The following is a 23,228-nucleotide window of genomic DNA, read 5'->3' on the forward strand; positions in this document are numbered from 1 at the left end:
CCTGGTTGTTGTCCAATCTGTATGGATTCCATCCCCTTATTCCCATACTGCTTCCACTGGATATTCTTGAGGCTGTTAGGAGACAGCTTTAATTCATTTGTTTGTTTTTTTTGCATTCACACATTTTATTGCACTAGGTACAATGTCTACCTGGGGTATGTTCTTTACTTTGTCACCAAACAATTGATACTAGAGCGTACAATCATCACAGCAATATTTGATTCTGCACTTCGTGCTCCCTGAAGTACAAATCCAAGTAAATATAATAAAAATTTTAAATTATAAATCATAATTAGAAAATAGAAAAGGGAAAGTAAGGTAGTGCAAGTTAGGTCCGGATCCGGGTCAGGATCTGTTCAGCAGTCTTATCACAGTTGAAAAGAAGCTGTTCCCAAATCTGGCCGTACGAATCTTCAAGCTCCTGAACCTTCTCGCGGAGGGAAGAAGTTGCCTATTTATTAGTAGCAGAAAGGATGTGTGATTAATTTGCTATCTACACTGGCATTGGATTCTTGCCAGTGAACATAAAACACTGCCAATAAATGACTTTTGTGCATCATATATCACTTGCTATATCTGCTAGCACCCAGAATGCACACACGCCTGTTCTCACTTTGTCCTGTCTTGTAATATACTGCATTCAGACTTTAGTCTGACATAGCGACCTGAAGATAAAAGTCCCCTGAACATGGAAGTACAAGTGAACAATCCATTGAAAACAGTGTCACAGGTAGACAAAGTGATGAAAAAGACATTTAGCATGCTGGTTTTCATCAGACAGGACACTTGAGTTTAGAAGAAAAGACATTATGTTGCAGTTGTACAAGACTAGTGAGGCCACACGTGTACAGTTTTGGTCACCTTGTTAAAGGGAAGATATAATTAAACTGGAAAGAGTACAGAGAAGATTTATGGGAATGTGGCCAAGAGTTATAGGAGAGGATGGCCAGGATAGGTTTTATTAGATTTGTAGAGTAATAAAGCACGGAAACAGGCTCTTCAGATGAACTGTTCTACGCAAACACAGCATCTCCATATTAGTTTCAGTTGCCCATGTTGGCCCCATAAACCTCCGTGCCCTTCCCTTCAATGTACAAGCCAAGCTTCTTAAATGTTGCAATTGTACCCTCCATTTCCTCAAGCAGGTCATTCCAAGTACTCACTGTCCTCTGTGTAGATAAGGGGTCTCAGGTCCCTCTTAAATCTCTGCGCTCTTATCTTGTATCTGGGTTCTCTAGTTTTGGATTCTCAACACTGGAGAAAGGAGCCACCTTTTTCATACCTCTTATGATTTTATAAATCCTGTAAGGTCATCTCTCATTCTCCTGTACTCCAAGGAATTAAGATTCATGGCCAATCTCTTCCTATAACTCAGCCCCTCTAATACAACCGAGTGACCAAAACTGTGCACACTGCTCCAAGTGTGGTCTCACCAGCAACTTGTATAACTGCAACATAATGTCCCAGCCCCCAAGTCCAATGCCCAGACTGAAGGCCAGGGTGTGAAGTGCCTTCTTCACCACCCTATCTACATCTGAACTGTTCAGTTGTATTCCCAGGCCCCTCTCTTCAACAAGAGCTATCAGTGTCATGCCACTCATTGTATAGGTCCTACCCTGCTTTAAATGTTGAAAATGCGTTACCTCACACTTACCTAAATGAAATCTGTCTGCCATTCCTCTGCTCATCTCCCTAACTGCTCAAGCTCACTTTGCAATTCACTGTAACCTGCTTCACTATCAAATGGATCCCCTAATTCCATGGAACATGGGAGAATGAGGAGAAATCTTATGAAAGTGTTTATTATTATGAGAGGCAGAATTCCATTAGTCATTTCCCTGGGCATAGGTTTAGGGCAAAGGGAAAGATTTAAAAGGGGCAATGCTTTCACACAGAGGTGAGTATATAGAACCAGCTGCCAGTAGAAGTTGTTGAGGCAGATATAATAGTATCATTAAGAAGCACTTCGATAGATACATAGAGGGGTGGAAATCGAGGGATTTGGCCAAATGAATGGCCAAGGGATCACAATTCTATCTCCTTTACCATAGCATTGGAGATGGATAGGAACAGACAAGTTAGGAAAGCGTTTAATTGGAGTACGGGGAAATATGAGGCTATCAGACAGGAACTTGGAAGCATAAATTCGGAACAGATGTTCTCATGGAAATGTACGGAAGAAATGTGGCAAATGTTCAGGGGATATTTGCGTGGAGTTCTGCATAGATACATTTCAATGAGATAAGGAAAGGATGGTAGGGTACTGGAACTATGGTGTACAAAGGTTGTTGTAAATCTAGTCAAGAAGAAAAGAAGAGCTTACAAAAGGTTCAAAAAACTAGGTAATGATAGAGATCTAGAAGGTTATAAGGAGCAGGAAGGAGCTTAAGAAAGAAATTAGGAGAGCCAGAAGGGGCCATGAGAAGGCCTTGGCAGACAGGATTAAGTAAAACCCCAAGGCAATCTACAAGTATGTGAAGAGCAAGAGGATAAGACCTGAGAGAATAGGACCAATCAGGTGTGACAGTGGAAATGTGTTTATGGAACTGGAGGAAATAGCGGAGGTACTTAATGAATACTTTGCTTGAGTATTCACTATGGAAAAGGATCTTGGCGATTGTAGGGATGACTTGCTGTGGACTGAAAAACTTGAGCATGTAGATATTAAGGAAGAGGATGTGCTGGAGCTTTTGGAAAGCATCAAGTTGGATAAGTCACCGGGACTGGAGAAGATATAGCCCAGGCTACTGTGGGAGACGAGGGAGGAGATTGCTGAACCTCTGGCGATGATCTTTGCATCATCAAAGGGGACGGGAAAGTTTCCAGAGGACTGGAGGGTTGCAGATTTTGTTCCATTATAAAAGAAAGGGAGTCGAGATAGCTCAGGAAATTGTAGACAAGTGAGTCTTACTTCAGTGGTTGGTAAGTTGATGGAGAAGATCCTGAGGCAGGATTTATGAACATTTGGAGAGGCATAATATGGTTAGGAATAGTCAGCAGGCTCTGTCAAAGGCTGGTAGTGCCTTACGAGCCTGACTGAAATTTTTGAGGATGTGACTAAACACATTGATGAAGGTAGAGCAGTAGATGTAGTGTATATGGATTTTAGCAAGGCATTTGACAAGGTACCCCATGCAAGGCTTAATTGAGAAAATAAGGAGGCATGGGATCCAAGGGGACATTGCTTTGTGAATCCAGAAGGCAAGGAGTGGTTGCAGATGGGTCATATTTGTCATGGAGGTCAGTGACCAGTGGTGTGTCTCAGGGATCTGTTCTGGGACCCCTTCTCTTTGTGATTTTTATAAATGACATGGATGATGAAGTGGAGGGATGGTTTAGTAAATTTGCTGATGACACTAAAGTTGGGGGTGTTGTGAATAGTGTGGAGGGCTGTCAGAGGTTACAGCAGGACCTTGACAGGATGCAAAACTGGGCTGACAAGTGGCAGATGGAGTTCAACCCAGATAAGTGTGAAGTGGTTTATTTTTGTAGGTCAAATATGATGGCACAATATAGTATTAATGGTAAGACTCAGGCAGCGTGGAGGGTCAGAGGGATCTTTGGGTCTGAGTCCATAGGACACTCAATGCTTCTGCGCAGATTGACTCTGTGGTTAAGAAAGCATACGGTGCATTGACCATCAATTGTGGGATTGAGTTTAGGAGCCGAGAGGTAATGTTGCAGCTATATAGGACCCAGGTCAGACCCTAGTTGGAATACTGTGCTCAGTTCTGGTCGCCTCACTATAGGAAAGATGTAGAAACCATAGAAATGGTGCAGAGGAGATTTACAGGGATATTGCCTGGGTTAGGGAGCATGCCTTATGAAAATAGGTTGAGTGAACACGGCCCTTTCACCTTGGAGCAACGGAGGATGAGAGGTGACCTGATAGAGGTGTATAAGATGATGAGAGGCATTGATCGTGTGGATAGTCAGAGGCTTTTCCGTAGAATGGCTAGCACAAGGGGGTACAGTTTTAAGGTGCTTGGAAGTAGGTACAGAGGAGATGTCAGGGTTCAAATTTTTACGCAGAGAGTGGTGAGTGCTTGGAATGGGGTGCCTATGACGGTGATGGAGGCGGATATGATAGGGTTTTTTTAAGAGACTCCTGGATAAGTACATGGAGCTCAGAAAAATTGAGGGCTATGGGTAACCCTAGGTAATTTCTAAAGTAAGGACGTGTTCGGCACAGCATTGTGGGCCAAAGGGCCTAGATTGTGCTGTAGGTTTTATATATTTCTATGCAGGAAATTGGGACTAAATGGGTGGTCAGCATGGACTTGTTGGGCTGAAGGGCCTAGATCAGTGTGCTATTACTTTGATTCCTTGACTCTATATGAAGTCTCCTTTAGCATTCGCACAGCATAGGAATGGCTACCAGTGGTCCAAGGAACCTGCTACTTCTGGCCTTTTTATTTGTGCTTTGTATTAATTTAGTCCTCTGAAATGAATTATTCAAATCTTTGTAACTTCAACTGTGAAGCATAGGTAGGAATTAAATCATTATTTTATTAGTATTAATTTGAGCATGATTTTTAAATACAAGTATCTCCTCTTCCTCTGCATAAATCTCTTGTAACTGAGACTTTGACACTCCATGGAAAATCCCTGTGTTGGCAGAACCCATGTGGATTTATACCAGGATCATAAACTCTGCATCAGCTGACAGTAATCTGTGTAATCAGTTTCATATGACCACCTAATTAGATCTGAGATAGGCTGCCTAATGCTCCAAATGTAATGACCGGTTAAAATTAGGAAGTTCTAACAGGAAAAGTTAATTTTCTAATAAAATTACCCTTTCACAATTTCCATTCTCTTCAAATTCCTGTTCTATACATTCCCAGTGGAAAGCTGCATGCATTCTGTTCTAAGAACAAGTTACTTCATTCAAGTTTCTATCTTTGGGTCAGACAAGGAACCTGGATCCTGTCAGGTGCTTCAGGGTGAGTGTTAACAATCCTATGTCATGTATGGAACAGGAAATCCTTCAGCCTGTTCAACCCCGTTACGAATATAAAACAATTATCCTGGAATTTCAGAATCAGGTTTAATATCACTGGCATATGTTGTGAAATAGTGAAATTTGTTGTTCTAAGGCAGCAGTACAGTGCAATACATAAAAAACTAAATTACAATAAATATATACTATTAAATTAAATAGTTAGTGCAAAAAGACAGCAAAAGAAATAATGAGTTAGTTAGTGTTCATGGACTGGTTCATTGTCCATTCTGAAATCTGATGGCAGAGCAAAAGGAGCTGCTCCTAAAACAGTGAGTGTGGGTCTTCAGACTCCTGTACCTCCTCCCTGATGGGAGCAATGAGAAGTGGGCTTGTCCTGGATGGTGGGGGTCCCTAATGATTGCTGCTGCCTTTTCGAGGCATCACTTTTTGATGTCCTCGATGCTGGGCAGGCTAGTACCCATTGTGGAGCTGGCTGAGTTTGCAACTTTCTGCAACTTTTGCTGGTCCTGTGCGGTGGCTCCTCCATTCCAGATGGTGATGCCAGTTAGAATGCTCTCTATGGTACATCTGTAGTCTCTAGTGACATACCAAATCTCCTCATACTCCTAATGAAGTATAGCCACTATTGTGCCTTCTTTGTAATCGGAGACTAGACCTTCAGAGACATTGAAAATCAGGAGCTTAAAACTGCTGTCCCTTTCCACTGCTGATCCCTCAATGAGGACTGGTGTATGTCCTTCAACTTCTCCTTCCTGAAGTCCACAATAAATTCCTTGGTCTTACTGATGTTGAGTGTACGTTGTTGTGACACCTCTCAATCAGCTGACCCATCTCACTCTTGTACACTTTGTCACCATCTGAGATTCTGCCAACAGCAGTTCATAGACGATGTGCCTAGAAAGAGTAAAGCGGTGGGATAAGCACGCATCCTTGATGTGCGCAGGTGTTTATTGTCAACGAGGAAGACATTATTTCTGAACCGCACCAACTGTGGTCACATGGTGAGGACGTCAAGGATCCAGTGGCTGAGGGAGGTACAGATGCCCAGGGTTTTGGAGCTTGTTGAATAGAACTGAGGATATGATTGTGTTGAATGCTGAGTTGTAATCAATAAACAGCTGTATGACGTAGTTATAACTGTTGTCAAGGTGATCCAAGGCTAGGTGGAGAGCCAGTGAGATTGCATCTGCTGCAGACCTATTGTGGCAATAGGCAAATTGCAGTGGGTCAAGGTTCTTACTTAGGCAGGAGTTGGTTCTGGCTATGACCAACCTCACTTCATCATGTAGATGTGAGTGCCACTGGGCAATAGTTATTGAGGCAGCACACACTGCTCTTCTTGGGTACTGGTATGATTAATGGTCTTTCGAAGCAGGTGGGAACTTGTGACTGCAGCAGTGAGAGATTGATGATATTCTTAAACACTAATGTCTATTGGTTAGCACAGGTTTTCCAGACATCAGGGGCTGACACCTTAAGAAGGGTTCACTCTCCTTTTAAAGTGTGCATAAAAGGTGTTGAGCTTATTTGGGAGGGAAGCATCACAGCCATTCATAATTCTGGGTTTTGCCTTGTAGGAAGTAATGACCAGCAATTCCTGCCAAAGCTGGCCTACATCCATTTCTGCCTCTAACTTAAATCAGAATTGTTGATTTGCTCTTAAAATGGCCTTTCTTAGTTCATACCTAGACATCTTGTATAGTTCTGAATCGCAGGTCTTGAACTTCACAGATCCAGCGCTCAGCAGACTGCAAATCTTATGGTTCATTCACGGCTTTTGGTTTGGGTATGCCCTGTATGTTCCTGAAGGCTCACCCTCATCCACACAAGTCTTGATGAAGTCAGTGACAACTGTGGCATATTCATGCAGAGTGGAAGATGAATCCCTGAATATTGTCCAGTCCACTGATTCAAAGCAGTCCTGTAGAGCTTCTCCAACTCCCCTGACCTTCATGGTCCTCATCGCTAGTGCTGTGGTTCTCAGCATCTACCTGTACGCTAGGAGTAGAAGTACAACCAGGTGATCCAACTTGCCAAAGTGCAGGCATGAGATGGCATGGTAAGCGTTCTTGGTGGTGGTGTAACAGTGGTCACTCTAATGGTTCTGCAGGTGGTATGTTGGTGGTAGTTGGTCAGAGATTTCCTCAAGCTGGCCTGGTTGAAATCTCCCACAATGATTGGGAAAGCATTAGGGTGCAGTGTGTCATGACTGCTAATCACAGGGTTCAGTTCCTCCAGTACCTGCCTGATGTTGGCTAGGGTTGGAATGTACGCTGGTACCAGGATGAAGGTGGCAAGCTCCCGCAAGAGAGAAACTGGATGACACTTGACCACTAGATGTTCCAGGTCGGGTGAGCAGGACTGAGACAGAACTAACACATATGTGCAACACTTGTATGATGGTAGGAGGTAGAGGAGAGCAATGTTTCCTCTAAGGTGTGTATGCGTACATATCATGCGCTACTAGTGCACAAAGGAATTTAAACTGCGCACTAAAGGTTGTGACCCTTCACTTCATTGGCATGTTAAGTATATTTCAGAATTGTACACAATCACATTTCCTTTTCTGGTTTCTGGTGCAGACAGTGTTGACAACAAGGAGTTTGCAATAATTTGTTCGCAGATTTTAGAACTGGCTTCTTTATACTATTGAAGAAATTATTGATCCACTATGTCAAATTTTAAAAAAGTAAAGGAGGTGAAGAGCAAAAGAGCTGCTAATTCATTTAAAGCAGAAAGGCTTAATGAAACAGTAGAAACTGCTACACCAAAAGCTCATGAGCTCAGGAAGGTGCAGCTACAAGAGATATTTAAGTACAATTCAGAAACCTGCGTGTATTGTCGCGATGCAAAAGTCACTGGAGAATTTGTAAGTGGGAAGAAGTGGAGTGATATTTGGAAACGACTTATGAAAGCATCATTTAGCAAGCAAATCACATACATTACATCTCTTATGTAATTAAGCTACAAAATCTGTGCCGTATGCAATGATCTAGATATTTTGTCAACTAACTTTGTAATTTTATATGTTTTGTTTGACCATTTCAAACAACTTTAATAACTTACGAAAAGATTGACATTATTACATGCTGTTGTATAGTACAGGAGAAAAATACCCTTTGACGTGTATTATTTTATTTCTTTTAAATAATGATCAACAAAGTGGACTCGGTGGTTTATTATCCTTCAGATAGCTTCAGGTTTATTTCCACTTAAAAATTCTGTGCACACATGCTGCTGTCACTGGGCAAAAAATTGCACAAAACAAGTAGTGAAAACTGAGAGGAAACTACTAGCTTGATGAAGGAAGCCCTGAACACCACCAGCAATGGAGAACCTTCATAGCTGCCCTAAACGCCAGTGTCATAACAGACAGTAAGTTAAATAGTGAAGGCATAGAAGGATATGGATCTAGTGTGTGGGATAACTGTAGACAGGCAAAAATGTCAGGACCTGTTTCTGTGTATGTAACTCTTGGACACTACAATAAGGCTGTTATGTAGCACCTTATTGAAAGCTATCTGGAACTCCATACACATCTCATCAACTGTAATGCTCCATCATCTCCATTAAGGCAGCACAAACACTTACGTCAGGATGTTGTTTATCGACTATAGCTCAGCATTTAAAACTATTATTCCCACAATCCTGATTGAGAAGTTGCAGAACCTGGGCCTCTGTACCTCCCTCTGTAATTGGATCCTCAACTTCCTAACTGGAAGACCACAATCTGTGCAGATTGGTGATAACATATCCTCTTTGCTGACGATCAATACTGGCACACCTCAGGGGTGTGTGCTTATCCTACTGCTCTACTCTCTATGTACACATGACTGTGTGGCTAGGCATAGCTCAAATACCATCTACAAATTTGCTGATGATACAACCATTGTTGGTAGAATCTCAGGTGGTTATGAGAGGGAGTACAGGAGTGAGATATGCCAACTAGTGGAATGGTGTCGCAGCAACAACCTGGCACTCAACGTCAGCAAGACGAAAGAGCTGATTGTGGACTTCAGGAAGGGTAAGATGAAGGAACACATACCAATCCTCATAGAGGGATCAGACGTGGAGAGAGTGAGCAGCTTCATGTTCCTGGGTGTCAAGATCTCCGAGGATCTAACTTGGTCCTGACATATTGATGTAGTTATAAAGAAGGCAAGACAGCGGCTATATTTTATTAGGAGTTTGAAGCGATTTGGCATGTCAACAAACACACTCAAAAACTTCTATAGTTGTACTGTGGAGAGCATTCTGACAGGCTGCATCACTGTCTGGTATGGAGGGGCTACTGCACAGGACCAAAAGAAGCTGCAGAAGGTTGTAAATCTAGTCAGCTCCATCTTGGGCACTAGCCTACAAAGTACCCACAACACCTTTAGGGAGCGGGGTCTCAGAAAGGCAGCGCCAATTTTTAAAGACCTCCAGCACCCAGGGCATGCCCTTTTCTCACTGTTACCATCAGGTAGAAGATACAGAAGCCTGAAGGCACACCCTCAGTGATTCAGGAACAGTTTCTTCCTCTCTGCCACCTGATTCCTAAATGGACTTTAAAGCTTTGGACACTACCTCACTTTTTTAATATACAATATTTCTGTTTTTGCACATTTTAAAATAATCTATTCAATATAAGTAATTGATTTACTTGTTTATTTATTATTATGTTTTATTTTATATATTATTTTTTCTCTCTCTCACTGCTAGATTATGTATTGCATTGAACTGCTGCTGCTAAGTTAACAAATTTCCCTTCACATGCCGGTGATAATAAACCTGATTTTGATTCATCACATCATCAACACAATTCTAGCAATTTGCCGTAAACAAATTTATTCTGACTTGCTTCATTTAATCCATTCTCCTCCAGGTGATTCTTAATCATATCCCAGATCAAAATCTCTAAGATGTTTCCTATCACTGTCATTAATATCTTAGGCTGTACTTGCAGGGCTTATCCTTATGTTCTGTTTTGAATGAGGGAATAATACTCACCACTCTCCACTCTGTTATGACTCTCATTCCAAAGAGAACTGAGACATTATGATCAATGCCTCTAAGATTTCCTCTCATACTTCCATCAGAATCTAAGATGCATCCTATCCAGTCCAGATGACTTTCCTACTTTTTCAACCAACTTGTCACACACCTCTATCTTATCAATTCTTAATGCATCCAGTATCTTAATTATCTCCTCTTTCAATATTAGACTGGATTGAAGACAGATACAGAGTACAAACAAGAGAAAATCTGCAGATACTGGAAGTCCCAGCACTTTGGGCCAAAACCCTTTGGCAGGACTGGAGAAGAAAAAGCTGAGGAGTAGATTTAAAAGGTGGGGGAAGGCGGGGAGAGAAACACAAGGTGAAAGGTGAAACCTGAAGGGAGAGGGATGAAGCTGGTAAGTGAAAGTGACAGAAGGCCATGGAAGAAAGAAAATGAGTGAGGGGCACCAGAGGGAGGTGATGGGTGGGCAAGAAGGTAAGCTGAGAGAGGAAAAAGGGGATGGGAAATGCTGAAGGAGAGGGGACATTACCGGAAGTTAGAGAAATTGATGTTCATGCCATCAGGTTGGAGGCTACCCAAACAGCATTGTTCCTCCAACCTAAGTGTGACTTCATCACGACAGTGGATAGACATATCAGAATGGGAATGGGAAGTGGAATTAAAATGGGTGGGTACTGGGAGATCCCACTTTTTCCAGTAGACAGAGCATAGGTGCTCAGTGAAGCAGTCTCCCAATCTACATCAAGTCTCACCAATATACAGGAGGCCACACCAGGAGCACCAGACACAGTACTGTTTATGACTCCAACAGACTCACAGGTGAAGTGTGCCTCTCCTGGAAGGACTGTTTAGGGCCCTAAATAGTAGTGAGGTAGGAGGTTTAGGGCAGGTGTACCCTACGAAGTTGAGGTCCTCACTGATGACAGGAAGTTCTGCCTCAGAGAGGGGAAGGTTGGAGGGGGTGGTGAAGACATGGCATAGATGAGGGCTGAGATCGGAGAGGGGAAAGGGGTTGGTTGTAACGTCTGAGGAGAATGGAGGTTTGGGGTGTTTGGAGCTGGTGGGGTGAGAGGAAGATGGAATCCCATCTCTTTCATGTCCCACCTCTTGGGTCCTTGGAGACTCCATCTTCCTCTCACCCTACTATCCCTGAATCCCTTCAGGTTTCACCTACCACCTTGTGTTTCTCTCTCCCCTTCCCCTACCTTTTAAAAGTACTCCTCAGCATTTTTTCTCCAGTCCTGCCGAAAGGTTTTGGCCCAAAACATTCACAATACTCTTTTCCATAGATGTTGCCTGACCTGCTGAGTTCCTGCAGCATTCTGTGGGTGTTGCACAGACGCAGAGTACTCAGTTAGTACCTCAACTTTCTTCTCATATGTGCAAGTTCCTGTTTTACCCCGCCTTTCCATGAAATACCGATTTTACATGTAGATGTTTATATAATATCTCTGGATTCCCATTTATGCTGCAGCTCAGTTTTTCCAGTACACTTTGCCACTGTTATCTTAATTTTCACTCCCTGTCTGAGTCTCCTCTATTCAAACTGCTTCTTCCTTAAAGGCAGTATATTTTTCTGTGATGGTGTTGCCTGTTAATGTTTGGCTCCAGTTTTGCTGGACCGGCTATATCTTTGAAATAAATCTTCTTCCAATTAATTGTTTTTGCTTCGGATTGCTTTTTATCCTTTTCTACAGTTAAACTAAATCTAATTAATTGATGATCACTATTTCCTAAAGGTTCCCTCCTCCATTCTTCCTTAGACTCTCTGCTCTCGAAAATTATCCTGGACAGATTTTAGGATTTCTTTACCCTCAACCACTGCCTCCGCAGCCAGCCAGGGTAGAGAATTCAGAAGATTCACAGCTCCCTGAGAGTAAAAAATTCCTCTTCATCTCTATCCTAATGGAGGATCAATAATTGTGAAACTTTACATCCTGGATCTAGAAAACACCACTCACAGCACCTATTCTGTTAATTCTCCTCAGGGTATTAAAAGCTTCCATTCCAATCTTCTAATGCTTATTCCACCAATTTATTGTTAGATTATCGATCATCTTATTTTCTTCCTTTGGGCTCCAGCATCAAGTCTTCCCTCACTATTGCAATAAACCAACTGCCTTGGACCTTCTTGTGATTGCTACCATCATCTCCAACTGAGGAGAAGTCACTGAGGGGGGTTTTAGCTATGATTTTTGATGCCCCATGAATTACAAATGAGCAACTACTGTATTCAGAAGTGAGTGCAGGGTCCAAGCACATGGTGTCTGGGGGATGTGTGTAAGTAATATGCGTGGTCTGCTCATTGTGCATTGGCATGGGTGAGTGGTTTCATGGCCAACCCCCATCCATATCTTCACTTGCACTGACCCACCCGAGGATCAAACACACAGTTGAATATTCTCTGGATGGGTTTCTTCCATGATGTCACATACCCCTTCCTCTGAGTGACCAGGCTACCTGGGATAGGGAAGGTTAGCAATCAACTCCAGCCTAGTTTTGGCAGCATTATTGCACCCAGGTTACAAGGTCCATCTGACTGTGAGGTCATCAGCACACACCCATCTATTAGTGATTTCAAATGTGTGTGATTAACAAAGTCACAAGGTCGTGTGCAGATTGCAAAGCGAATGGTACGGAGCTGGTGAACGTGACGATGTATGTAGGCACTCAGAGTGGTCTCAGGTACATTGCAAAGCCCACCTCCACGTCCACGAACACCAATGATGTGCACTCTACCAGTCTCTTGTCCTGTCCACTGTCTTCAGACTTTTGGTCTGTGGAGGGCCAAGTCCCCAGGGCATGCAAAATGTCTGGTATGGCACAGGAATAGGAACAAGGGATCTCAGGTGCTTTTCATCATTTAAGGAGACGCCTTCTTCTTTATTCCCCTTCTCCTTATACTTAATATTAATTTATAGCTGTGACTAATCACTCCTAACCTTTGTAAATTTACCAAGATAAGATAAGACAAAAAATTAAGGTGGTGATGAGATAATAGTTACTACTAATGTAAGGCAACACCTCTTCCATACTATACCAAGTTAGTTGAACTCTGTTCTAAGTACACTGTGCCACATTGTTCAAGATGCCGTCCTTGGATTGAGGCAACAGACGCTAAATGCTGGTGGAATGCAACAGGCCAGTCAGCATCTATAGGGAGAAGCACTGTCGACGTTTCAGGCCGAGACCTTTCGTCAGGACTAACTGAAAGGAAACTTACTATCTTTCCTTTCAGTTAGTCCTGACGAAGGGTCTCAGCCTGAAACGTCGACAGTGTTTCTTTCTACAGATGCTGCCTGGCCTGTTGCATTCCACCAGCATTTTGTGTGTGTTGCTTTAATTTCCAGCATCTGCAGATTTCCTCATCCTTGGATTGACAGAAGTTCTGTTCGATGTTTCATGGGGAACATTGACAGTCCCCTGTCACCCACTGAACAGGCAGGAGTTCCCTAAGCTATTTCACCCTAGTTGCTTCATTCAAAATTATGTCAAAGAACTTTTGAGTTTTGGCCTTACTTATGCACATTATCTTTAACCAGAACTTGTTAATTACATCCGTATGTTGAACAATGCATTATATTATAGAAGGACAGGAAAATGGAGTCAACTTTGCTGTCTCCAGCCCAAAAGCAGGCAATGTAATCATCACCATGCATGAAGCAACCTTTCTCTGTCATGTTCTTTATTTGATATTTGAGATGGTAAATAAACTCAAAATGGACATTTTGAATGCAAGATCAAACCCCAACAATAGATCAGATAGTGAGCTGAGAAGTTTAACTTAGGACGAAGAGCAGTACAGCATTGGACTGGATTCAGTTCACAGTGTTGTACTGATAAAAATTTTCTCCCTTAAAAATATTTTATATCACTATTAACTTCTTCCCCACGTCCTCCTGATACAATCCATTTTCCTCCTTTATCTAGCATTCATTCTCTTATTTTCCCATCTTCAGCCTTAAGTACCTTTTCACTCAGTTCAGGCTCCAGTTCAGCTCAAACACGAAATCTGCAGATGCTGAAATTTCAAGCAACACACACAAAATGCTGGTCCTAATGAAGGGTCTCAGCCCGAAACGTCGACTGTTCTTCTTCCTCTAGTGGCTGCCTGGTCTGCTGCGTTCCACCAGCATTTTGTGTGTGTTGCTCCAGTTCAGCTGCTTTGATTGCAATAACATTCACATATTTTAACTGCATCTCCATCTAACCCTGGACATCTCCATTACCAACAGCCTGCGTCCTTTTCCTACCACAAGAAACAGAAGCAGCTGGCCAGTCACCAGCTGCAATTATTGTCCAACATCCCAAATCCCTCTCATTGAACATTCATGAGGCTGTCATGGGCAAGTTGGGAGCAGCCTCCGAACTAGTTTTAGCACCTTGTATCTGGTACAAGGTCCATTCTGCTGTGAGCTCACCCATTAACACTCCCTTCCTGTATCCACCCTTAATGAGCAGCTGCAAAGGCAGTTGATTGGATCAGAGTGCCTTATGCATTGTGACAGACAACATGCTGTGTACTCCGTACCCTTTCTTGCCCAAAAATGTTGTGCTCAGATGTTGAGATGACCTTTTCACTTCCACCGTCACTCCAATACGCCCATAATCCGCTTGTCACTATTATATTTCCCCTGTATTCAGACTCTGGTCTGTCATGGTGACCTCAAGATCAAAGTTCCCCAGGACACAACCAGTGTCCTGGAATACCAACATGCCCCAGAAATGGCTGCACCAGCTCTAGGTTTCCCTCAAAGATCAGAGAAACATTGCTTTACCTTTTTATTCCCTGTGTCTCACTCTCTCCCCACAACACTTGGCTCCCTGGTAGTTCAAATTCCAGGTGAGACAGACATTCATGTGTACCTCTTCTAACCTTGTTATCTGAATTTGGTGCCCCCAGTGTGGCCTTCTCAACAATGCTGAGACCAAATGCACGCTAGGAAACTACTTTGCTGCCACCATTACCATCCTGATTGCCATTCCCATTCCCACACTGACCTGTCTTTCCACTACCAGGGTGAGTTACATGCAAATCAAAGGGGCAGCACCTTATATTCCACCTGGGTAGTCTACAACGAGTGTTGATTTCTCTAATTTCAGATAACTTACTCCCTCTCTCTCCTCTCGGTCTAGATGGTTCCTCCCTCACCAACCCTACCCACCAGCCAGCATTACCTTGCTTCTTCTCCATCTACTCCATCTGTCTATTACCCACACACTCCCTCCACTGAGTCCCCTCCCTCCACTGTTCCTACCTGTCACCCCACCTCCCTTACTGTAGGAGAGGAAGGTTTCATGCTTCACTTACTCTCCTATCAGATTTCTCTGCAGCCTCAATCTATCACCTCCCAGCCTCTATCACCTTTCACTCTTCCCTCCTCCACCTGCCTATCACCCCTCCTCACCTGCATCCACCTATCACTTTCCAGCTACTGTTCCACCCCTTTCCCTCACTCTTCGCACTGGCTGCCTCCCTTCTGCCTTAGAGATCTTCCAGTCCACATATAGAGTCGCTGCCTGAAAGGTCGACTGTCCATTTCGCTCCGTGGATGACCCACTGAACCCCTTCAGCAGCTTTCTTGGTCCAGATTCTAGCATCTGCAGTCTCCAGTAGTTCAACTGTCAGTCAATCTCTTCCTTGTGCATATTCAATGACCTCCCCCACAGCTCTCCAGAAAAGTGAATTCTGAAGATTCAACATCCTCACAGAAGAAATTCCTCTTCACCTCCATCTTAAAAAGGTGATTCCACATTGTATCTGTATGTTCTAGATAATCTCACTCAGGGACGTCATTTTAGAACCCACCCTCAGAATCTGAACCGTTTCTAAATGTCCACTACCACAGAGCTCAAAGGATTCCAACATACCACCCTTAGAGGCCTCCTTTTGTTCGCTCCAGCTTTGTCTTTATTCCTCTGTTATATACCAACTGCTCTGAGCTTCCTCCTCTCATGTGACTATAGTCTCCAACAAATAGTCACTCTCCCACTCATTTAAAGCTCCCGGGTAACCTGGCAGTTAGCTATACTGAGCAACTACTATCAACATCCTGGGGGGTTACCATTGACAGGAACACTGTGGCTGCCAGAGCAGGTCAAAGGCTAGGAATCCTGCGGCATGTAACTCACCTCCGGACTCCCCATCTACAAGGCGTGCAATGGAACACGCGCCACTTGCCTGGATGAGTGCAGCTCCATCAACACTCAAGAAGTTTGACATCATCCAGTACAAGGCAGCCCTTTCCACAAACATCCAGTCCCTCCACCATCGATCAACAGTTGCTGCAGTGTGTACTTTCTACAAGATGCACTGCTACACACACCAAAGTTCCTAAGGCAGCACCTCCCAGACCCACGACCACTACCATCTCGAAGGACGAGAACAGCAGATACCTGGGAACGCCACCACTTGGAAATCCCCCTCCAAGTCTCACATTCTGACTTGGAAACATATCGCTGTGTTCCTTCATTGTCGCTGGGTTAGGAATTCCCTCCCTAACAGCACTGTGGGTGTACCTACACCTCAGGGGCTGCAGCAGCCCAAGAAGGCAGCTCAACACCACCTTCCCAAGGGCAGCTAGGGATGGGCAATAAATGCTGGCTCACATCCTGTAAGTGAATAAATAAAGGGCAAGTAGATGGTACATGGGGGATGCTCCTCTGTGGGGTGATTCACCACATGCATCAATGCCACTAACACTGCTTGCTGTGAGCAGAGGTGAGTAGATTCTTTCAGGACCAAGCATCTCTTCTCAATGACCATAGACCCTACACCCAGTTCTGTGATCCCTCAAACACAGCAGCACCAAACTCAGTCTACTGACTGGTGGCAGGTGGAGATGCCTCTCTACCAAAGGAGGTGTAGGGCGCTCCTTCCCTCTGCTAGCCTGCAGGTCACCCTTGGGGAAGGTGTGGCACCAGCTTAGACCCTCGAACAGGGTCACGTGAAGCCATGGGAGCAGGTGATGGATGGTTGTACGAGCGGCTGGTGCACGTTGTAAGTCCTGGTATGCGACCACTGATGACAGGCAAATAAGCTGTGATGAGTCTTGATAAAGGTTGGGGTCACTTTTCTTGTAAAGACACTGCCCAGAAGGAAGAAATGGAAACCAGTTCTGTAGAAAGATTTGCCGAAAACAATACCTGGTGGCTCCGCCCCAGATGCTGCCACAGCTCCGGGTCTCCCTCTCCTCCATCTGCGACGGACCTCCCTGATACTTCATCCTCCGCAAGATCCACTCTTTCAGCTGCTGGTTCTTCACCTTCCTTGCATCCAGCAAGGATCCGAAGATCACCTGTCTCCAGCCTGCAGGTCATGCTGTCTCCAAATCTGGTTGTCCTGGAAGCCTCGGACTGTGATAACTGCTACCTCCTGCTTGGACCCCGATTCCATCGGACGCCCTCTGATTAAAAATCTCTCTGAATTCATTCTGGGCCCTGACAAGTCTGGACCCCTCCGTACCAGAGACACTACCGTCGGCAACATGGGTTCCAATGATCCCCAGCGAATTCAGAACCTGGGTTCCACCACTGTCAATGCTGGTTTCTCTGACCCTGGACCCCTTCAGACTGCTAATTGCTCAACTCCTAGCTCTGGCTCCAGCCTGCACCTCCAGGCCAAAACTTTAAATGCTGCTGCTGGGTTCCCAGTCTCCTCTTCCCCCACCAGCACATTGCAATCCCATGTCTCTCAGGCTCTGGAGATGCCACCTTCCCTGAAAACTGCAACCCTCCTCAGATACTATGAACCTTCTTCCCCCCTCAGATCCCAGCTTTTATCCAAGCTATCTCCTCACAATTCCCTCTGACCTTTTCCTTTCTGAGGCAGAACGTTCTGTCCTCTTTGTCCCCTGGCGCCTGCACCTCAGTGAGTTCCATGCCCACCATCATGCTGAGTTCTTCTGTCACCTCTGTCTCTGTGCCTAATTTGTCAAAGACTCTCCACTCCGCACTGATCCCTTCTCCCATTTTCAATTCTCCTCCTCCTCTTTCTGGACACCCCGCTCTGGTCTTCTGCCTGCTCTGGATAATTTTATTTTTAACTGCCAAAGAGACATCAACCATAAGAACGTAAGAACATTAAAAAGAAGGAACAGGAGTAGGCCATCTGGCCTGTCGAGCCTGCCCCTCCATTCAATAAGATCATGGCTGATCTGGTCATGGACTTATCTCCAGCTACCTGCCTTTTCCCTATAACTCTTAATTCCCCTACTATGCAAAAATCCTGGTCTTAAGTATAATTACTGAGGTGACCTCCAGTGCTTCATTGGGCAGAGAATTCCACAGATTCACCACCTTCTGGGAAATGCAGTTCCTCCTCATCTCCGTCCTAAATCTACTCCCCCGCATTTTGAGGCTATGTCCCCTAGTTCTAGTCTCACCTACCAGTGGAAACAACTTTCCTGCCTCTATCTTATCTATCCTTTTCATAATAGTATATGATTCTGTAGATCTCCTCTCATTCTTCTGAATTCCAGCAAGTATAGTCCCAGGTGACTCAACCTCTCCTCATAGTTTAACCACCTCACCTCTGGAATCAACCTGGTGAACCTCCTCTGCACTGCCCCCAAAGCCAGTATATCCTTCCTCGAGTAAGGAGACCAGAACTGCATGCAGTACTCCAGGTGCGGCCTCAGCTGTACCCTGTGCAGTTACAGCATAACCTCCCTGCTCTTAAATTCAATCCCTCTAGCAATGAAGGCCAATGTTTCATTTGCCTTCTTTGATAGCCTGCTGCACCTGCAAACCAACCTTTTGTGATTCATGCACAATCACTCCCAAGTCCTCTCCACAGCAGCATGCTGCAATCTTTTACCATTTAAATAATAATCTGATCTTCCATTTTCCCTTCCAAAGTGGGTGACCTCACATTAACCAACATTGTACTCCACTGCCAGACCTTGGCCCACTCACTTAACCTATCGATATCCCTCTGTAGACTCTCCCTATCCTCTGCACAATTTGCTTTTCCACTCAGTTTAGTATCATCAGCAAACTTAGATACATTACATTCGGTCCCCTCTTCCAGATCGTTAATGTACAGTATATTGTGAACATTTGCGGGCCCAGCACTGACTCCTATAGCGCATCACTCACCACTGATTGTCAACCAGAGTAACACCCATGTATCCCAATTCTCTGCTTTCTATTAGTTAACCAATCCTCTATCCATGCTGATACATCACCCCCAACTCTATGAATCCTTATCTTATGGATAAGTCTTTTATGCAGCACCTTGTTGAACACCTTCTGGAAATCCAAGTAAATAACATCCACCTGTTCCCCTCTATCCACTGTGCTCATTATATCCTCAAGGAACCCCAGTGAGTTTGTCAAACAGGACCTGCCTTTGCTGAATCCACGCTGCGTCTGCCTGATGGATCCATTTCTTTCCAGATGCCTTGCTATTTCTCCTTTAATAATAGCTTCAAGCATCTTCCCAACTACAGATATTAAACAAACTGGCCAGAGGACAGAGGATTTTAGTAAATTATCACCAAAGCCTCTACTATAACTTCTGCTATTTCTTTCAGTATCCTGGGATGCATTCCATCAGGACCAGGGGACTTGTCTATCTTCAGGCCCACAAGTTTGCTTAATACTACCTCTTTAGTGATAGCCATTGTATCGAGGTCCTCACTTCCCAATGCATCTATAACCTCTCTCTTTGGCATGTTAGACGTGTCCTCCAGTGTGAAGACCAACACAAAATAGTCATTCAAAGCCTCTGTCATTTCCTCATTACCCAATATCAATTCCCCCTTCTCCTCCTCCAAGGGACCTACATTCACTTTAGCCACCCTTTCCACTTTATATAATTATAAAAACTTTTCTATCCATTTTTATATTTTGTGCTAGTTTATTTTCATAATCTATCTTCCCTTTCCTGATTGCTCGCTTAGTGGTTCCTTGTTGCTTTTTAAAGTTTTCCCAGTCTTCCAGTTTCCCACTACTCTTGGCGATTTCATATGCACAAGCTTTTAGTTTGATCCCTTCTTTTATTTCCTTATTCATGGCTGGCTCTGCCCACCCTGACTGTCCTTGCTTTTGACTGGAATGTACTTTTGTTGAGCACTGTGAAAAATCTCTTTGAAAGTCTTCCACTGTTCCTCAACCGTCTCACCATATAGCCTGTGTTCGCAGTCTACACTAGCCAAATCCTCCCACATCCCATTGTAGACTCCATTGTTCAGGCATAATACACTTGTTTTAGGTTGAACTACTGCAGCCTCCATTTGTATGAGAAACTCAATCATACTGTGATCACTCTTTCCAAGAGGTCCTCAACTACAAGATCACAAATTTTACCTGTCTCATTGCACAAGACCAGATCTAAGATAACACGTTCCCTTGTTGGTTCAGTAACATGCTGTTCAAGGAAGCCATCATGGATACATTCTATGAAGTCCTCCTCAAGACTGCCTCGACCAACTTGATTCACCCAATCTATGTGCAAGTTAAAGTCCCCCATGATAACTGCCTTTCTATTCTTACATGTGATGCACCATCAATAACTCTCGGAGACGTGAGGCGAGATATCGGCTTTTATTGACTGGAAGAAAGAACAAGCAGCAAGTGACCACCACACTGCATCCTGGAGACTGAGGCCGGGGTGGTGTCTCCAATCGCCTTTATACCGGGGTCTGTGGGAGGAGCCACGGTCTGTGGGGGGAGCCACAGGAGCAGTCAGCGGGGGGGGGGGAGGGGGGGCGGCATGTCCAGACAGGTATATGTAGTTCACCACAACATGCCTCAGATATTTCTCTGTTTATTGCTTGTGCTACTGTAATGTTATTATTTGGTGGCCGATGGACAACTCCCACCAGTGATTTTTTTCTCTTTACTATTCCTAATCTCCACCCAGATGGATTCAACATTCTGCTCCTTAAATCTTCTATCATCTCTCACTATCGCCCTGATCTCATCTTTAATTAAGAGCGCTAGCCCACCTCCCTTACCTTCCTACCTATCCTTCCGTATTACCTGATATCCTTGGATGTTTAATTCCCAATCCTCTCCACCCTGCAACCACGTCTCTGTAAATCATACCCCTTTGTACCGTTTTGTGCCACAAGTTCACTGACCTTGTTTTGAATACCACAGGCATTCAAATAAAGTACCCTTACCACTCAACTTTACCAGTTCTGTCATCTCCGGTGGGATCCCACCTCCAAGCACATCTTTCCCTTCCCCCCCTCCACATGGCACTTTCCACAGGGATCGCTCCCTACGCCACTCCCTTGTCCACTCATTTCTCTCCACTGATCTCCCTCCTGGTGCTTATCCTTGCAAGCAGAACAAGTGCCGCACCTTCCCCTACACCTCCTCCCTCACTACCATTCAGGGCCCCAAACAGTCCTTCCAGGTGGGGTGACACTTCACCTGTGGGATAGATGGTGCTCCCGGTGTGGCCTCCTGTATATCAGTGAGACGCGACGTAGATTGGGAGACCGCTTCATGGAGCACCTTCACTCCTTCCATGTCAGAAAGCAGGATTTCCCAATGACCACCCATTTCGGTTCTACTTTCCGTTTCCATTCCAACATGCCAGTCCATGACCTTCTCTACTGCGATGAGGCCACAGTCAGGTTGGAGCAGCAACACCTTCTATTCCCTTTGGGTAGCCTCCAACCTGATGGCATTAACATAGATTTCTCAGGCTTCTGTTAATATCCCCCCTTCTCTCCTTCATCATTCCCCATTCCTGTTTCCCTTTCACACCGTCTCTTCTTACCTGCCCATCACCTCTCTCTGGTGCTCCTCCCCCTTCCCTTTCTTCCAAGTTATTCTGTCCTGTCCCTTATATCTAAAACCAATCAACTTCCCAGCTCTTTATCTCACCCCCTTCCCGGTTTCACCTATCACCTGCCAACTTGTACTATTTCCTTCCCTCCTCCCACCTTACTCTGACCTCTTCATCCTTCCTTTTCAGTTCGGATGAAGGGCCTCAGCCCAAAACGTCAACTGTTCACTCTTTTCCATAGATGCTGCCTGATCTGCTGAGTTCCTCCAGCATCTTGTGTGTGTTGCTTTGTTATCCATTCTGATCTTTGTAGCTGCAAATTTAACCAAGTGATTTGAAGGGAAGAGCTTTCATTAATAGCCTTTCATAACCTCAAACATCATCAACTGTGTACTTTTGAAGTTGATACTCCTGTAAGCAAATTAGTTTTAATGACGTCGTTTGATTGATAAATGTTTGCCACGGTTTTATGACAGTTGTGTTTCTCTTCTGTTGGACAATGAATTGCATCTTTTCCTGCCTGACGAGAGAACCTCAGGTTTAACATCTGAATGATGTCAGTGATAATAGCAACACTCACTCAATACTGCGTTGGAATTTGTGACCAGACCCCTGGAGTTGGCTTGAATCCATGGCCTTCTGATTTGCAACCAAGAACACCAGCACTTCAACACTGACCTCTGAAGGCACACATTTCTATAACTTCCATCCAATAAGTATTTACAAAAGATACTTGACAAAGATATTTTTTTGCTGCTAAGTTCAGAAACAGGACCTTTGGTTACTTGTTGTGATTCAAGTCTACTTTCTTAGTGAATCAAGACTAAGAAGTGATGATTCTTTGAAGGATCATGTTGCTGAAATCTATCTTGATTTTTCATTGAGGGTTGCCCTCTGCTACTTTATAAATAACAAGTTACAGTCACAGCTGCTGTCTTGTGACCCTTGATCACAGTGTGTACAACTCCCCACTCACAAGCTGCGTCACAACCTGTGATTCAGTGTAGGTCAGAGTAAATGGGGAAGTATACATCAAGTACTTCAAGGACAAAGACCAAGACATCACGACGAAAAAACAGACAACAGCTAATTAATCCCAGCGACCTTCATCAAAGGAACCCTGCTTCAAACCTGAGCCTTTGAAGAGGGAGAAGGAATAGAACAGAAAGCGGGAGGAACTCCAAAGATTGAAAAAGCTGTGCCAGAAAATGGCTGCAGGTCCTGTGGATTTGTCATGGGCTAGCACACCACTGGCACAATATCCTTCACAGTGTTAACATCAGCTCTGACTAGTGCAACTGCTTTCTACAGTTAATAAATCAAAGGGGAGACAATGGGTGATAAAGTTTATCCTTCTCAGCACTGACGCTACAATTATATTTTAGTTGTTGAACGAATGTGTAATTCTCCACAAAAGAAGATTTCTATTTATGTTACACACACAAAATGCTGGTGGAACGCAGCAGGCCAGGCAGCATCTATAGGAAGAAGTACAGTTGATGTCCAGACGAA

Source organism: Hemitrygon akajei, chromosome 8 (genome assembly GCF_048418815.1).
Source record: "Hemitrygon akajei chromosome 8, sHemAka1.3, whole genome shotgun sequence".
NCBI lineage: Eukaryota > Metazoa > Chordata > Chondrichthyes > Myliobatiformes > Dasyatidae > Hemitrygon > Hemitrygon akajei.